The sequence below is a fragment of the Rhamphochromis sp. 'chilingali' genome (genome assembly GCF_963969265.1).
Source record: "Rhamphochromis sp. 'chilingali' genome assembly, chromosome: 2".
NCBI lineage: Eukaryota > Metazoa > Chordata > Actinopteri > Cichliformes > Cichlidae > Rhamphochromis > Rhamphochromis sp. 'chilingali'.
This window is the reverse complement of record NC_137930.1, coordinates 38,857,805-38,861,562: the sequence shown is the minus strand read 5'-3', so window position 1 is coordinate 38,861,562 and position 3,758 is coordinate 38,857,805. Positions and strand designations below refer to the sequence as shown.

Below are 3,758 nucleotides of genomic sequence, written 5' to 3'. Positions count from 1 at the left end.
CTTAGAGATGTTATAGGTGACAGAGTTGATCATACAGATAATCGGTCTTAAAGGAGGAGTTAGGTTAGCTGTTGATTCAAAATTGGCCATAGGAGTGAGTGCAAGTGGGTCTTTTTGTCTCTATGTGAGAATGGATGTAGGTGACTTTTATTGTGATTTGACACGACATAAATATAACCGGAGTCAAGTGAATATGGAAGATGTATTTGAAAAAATCAAGGATCTCTGATGGTGGGAAATGCTCTATAAATCATTAAAATCTGTTTTCTAACGTGTGAGACGAGTACATGGGTAAATAAACTCACTGTGGGCATGAATGCCATTGTTTGTTGGGGCTTTCTAAAAATTTTATTTATCATTTCTATTCATGGTAACAATAAATACAAGATAATTAGGGTAAAGGCAGGGGAGAGGATTAAACACAGAACAAAACAACAACAAAAACAAAAATAACAAAAACACTGTGGTTGTGAAGTATCTGCATGATTGAGGAATTGAGGAATTTCATTGATTAACGAAATTCAGTTCAATTTTCCATCCATCCATCTTCATCCGCTTTATCCGAGGCCGGGTCGCGGGGGCAGCAGCCTAAGCAAAGAGGCCCAGACCTCCCTCTGTGTGTGTGTGCCAGTTCAATTTTTTCAATTAAATTTTATTTATATAGCGCCAAACCACAACGACAGACGCCTCAAGGAGCTTTATATTGTAAGGTAGACCTCACAATAATACATACAGAGAAAAAAAACCCCACAATCATATGACCCCCTATGAGCAAGCACTGTGGCAACAGTGGGAAGGAAAAACTCCCTTTTCACAGGAAGAAACCTCCGGCAGAACCAGGCTCAGGGAGGGGCGGGGCCATCTGCTGCGACCGGTTGGGGTGAGAGAAGGAAGACATGATAAAGACATGCTGTGGAAGAGAGACAGAGGTTAATAACAGATATGATTCAGTGCAGAGAGGTCTATTAACACGTAGTGAGTGAGAAAGGTGACTGAAGAAGAAATACTCAATGCATCATGGGAATCGGGGAGTTTTTAGGACATGCTGATAATAATGAATTACAGTAGTCCAGCCTAGAAGTAATAAATGCATGAACTAGTTTTTCAGTATCACTCTCAAACAGGATATTTCAAATTTTAGAGATATTGTGCAAATGGAAGAAAGCAGTCTTACATATTTGTTTAATATGTGCATTGAAAATGCATCATCACTGAAATTACAGAAAGAGTTTTAGTTTTAAGTCAATATAATTTTGAGTATGAATATAAATCTTTGGGGTCACAAACCTGGAAAGTTACACTTTAAAAAATTGTGTAACATCTCTGTCCATAAACAATGGCTCAAATATTCAGAAAGAATAATTGAGTTTAAAAGTTTAGGTCAGGGCCTGAGCTCCAAACCTGGACCAAACTTCTCAGATGTGATAAAGCTCTGCCCCTGAACACATTTCAATTGTAATATTTTAAAATAGTGACGGCACCACCTAGTGGGAACAGATGAAATGTCACGTTTTAACCTTTGGGCTTCACTTTGGGCTACAGTTTCAAGGTGGCTGACTCAGGCAACCTCAAATTTGTCCAGGACAGGCTTAAGGAGTTGGTCTTTGGGTGCTTTGAAAACTGTCAGTTTTTGTCAAAAGCCGCAGTGAATTTTAATGTTTCCCCACAAGGCACCAAATTGATGTAACTCAAAGACATGTTTTCCAGTCTCTCTCAAACTTCACAGGCAGGATGAGAGTCTCACCCTGGTATGCCCATTGTCAGCAATAGTTAAAGCGCCACCTAGTGGCAACAGAAAATGTCAGGTTTTATTTTTCTACAGGGATTTCATCAGAGCAACATGATCTTTAGTGAGTGTGATCTTTGGTGATGTTAAATTGCAACGCTTTTGAGTTTATGTTAAAGGGCGCGGTCGTGGCAGCATGCCAACTTTCGAATATTCGCCACAAGACAGAATATTGTGTATCTCAGCTGTACTTTGTCCAGTCTGGAGAAATCTACGTGGCAGTATTAGGTCACACTTGTGTTGCCACCTAGTGGACACAGAAATTTCATCCAATCTAGCTGAAATTTTAATTGGCGGTTCCAATTTATTGAAGTTTTTTTTTAATCATTAACAATGTATGCTGCATGATCATTCCAGCCTGAAAAATGAACAATTTAAAGAAATCATTAAAAGTCCATGATATTCACACCCTTGACATGTGTGTGAGCTTCCAGCTACAAGTGTACACATTTGCAGATCTGATTCACTGGAGAAAACTTCAAAATAACACTCTTTGCTAAACTTTGATGGTTCGTATCTCAGTGTGGAACAGGTGACTGCTCAAAACAAATTTGAGCATATGAAAGGTTTCCATTTTACCCACCAGGCTGATCCATTCTGGGTCAAAATCACTTTCTAATTATTAAAAAGGATGCTTGAATTTGTTTGTTTTGTAGTTTCTATGTTTGATTTTTTTGTACTGCAAGACATTAAGACGGCTGTCGGGACAATCCTGCTGTCTGCTGGGCTGACCCGCCGAGCTAAGCAGGGGCAGGGGAGAAAATAAAATCTCCCACAGTAACAATGTAAAGATAGTCTTCCATGTTGGAAAAAAAAAGTAGGACTTTCAAACATCAGGAACACCACATTCTGGGTTTGGATCTTGTAGTCTTCCATCATGGGAATGACTGCAAACATCTACAAAGGTGGAAAATCCCTCCACACCAAACATGAACCGAGTCCCTGGATCTAGGAGGAGATTTGGATCCGTTTCATTTTCTGATATTTTCATGGGAACATGAAGACGATCTCTGCTGGTTTTTCTTTTATTCACTTTAATTTCATTGGTGATGACACAACAACGGCCGAGCTTCACTTCTGCTAATTTCATGCAAAACCAGTCACATGACCTCCTCAGTGAAGGAAGCACAAAGAGCCAAAGAAGCTGCTCGTATGGCTTCAGTTTATTGCACATCAGCAGTAACAAGCAGTGTTTTTGCATCTCAAGAAACACTGAAAAATGTAAAGCTGCTTTTGCAGCAAATGTACTTCAATCAGCCTTTAAGTAAAAAACAAAACTCTGAAAACAAAAGCAGAGAAGCTCAAGTGAGTTAATTTCATACTGTCAAATTGTATTTCCATATTAAACAGCAGAATGTTTAATGGGGATCTATCCAGCACATTTCCAGCATTGTGTTTTTAATTCATAAACTCTCAGAGCAGCTTTGCATGAGTCACAGTTCAAAATAATCTCTTTTTTTGATACCGGGTTTTCAGTTCATCCTCTGTCTGAAATGAGGCGTTTTAGCCTCTCCGACTTTGAGCCGTCTTTCTTTCTGATTAGCTGGGTATTGCTTCTGTGCCCAACAGGACCATATCAGGATATCATCTCTCTATGACATCATACAGATCAAAGAGTACAAAAAAAAGGGTTTATTTTCCTGATGAATTTGGTTTACCAACTTTTTTTCCTCTTTCATTTGCAAAACTCAAAACCTAAAGGCTCAGATCGATTCTCCTAACGATCTACCTCAGATGCCTCTGAACATCATGGTTCATAACGGCCTCGGTTCTCACCTTTGAGCTTCGACACCGTGGGCACTTCAGATGAAAACTGCTCAGTTGTGGCTGCAGACCCAGCTCTCCTCACTGGGATGATCCTCCTAGAGAAATTCCAGAAAATCCAGAGATGACGATCTCACCTCAGCTTACGTGGTAACACCTCGTATATGTGACAGAACATAAAAAGCACTCTTTAAAGGAATAGTTCAAC

At 39.6% G+C, this 3,758-nt stretch overlaps 1 protein-coding gene across 3 annotated transcripts in view; it reads right to left on the bottom strand.

The window, feature by feature from the left end:
* Positions 1 to 333: 333 nt before the first annotated feature.
* Positions 334 to 3,758, bottom strand: part of thap1 (THAP domain containing, apoptosis associated protein 1) — a 5,455-nt gene continuing 2,030 nt past the window's right edge. For 2 of the 3 annotated variants that reach the window (XM_080875501.1, XM_080875502.1), the window contains exon 4: positions 334 to 3,758. This exon is cut by the window's right edge and continues 170 nt beyond it. The gene's annotated coding sequence lies outside the window, so the exon portion shown is untranslated. The other variant, XR_013970807.1, reaches the window with a different exon arrangement.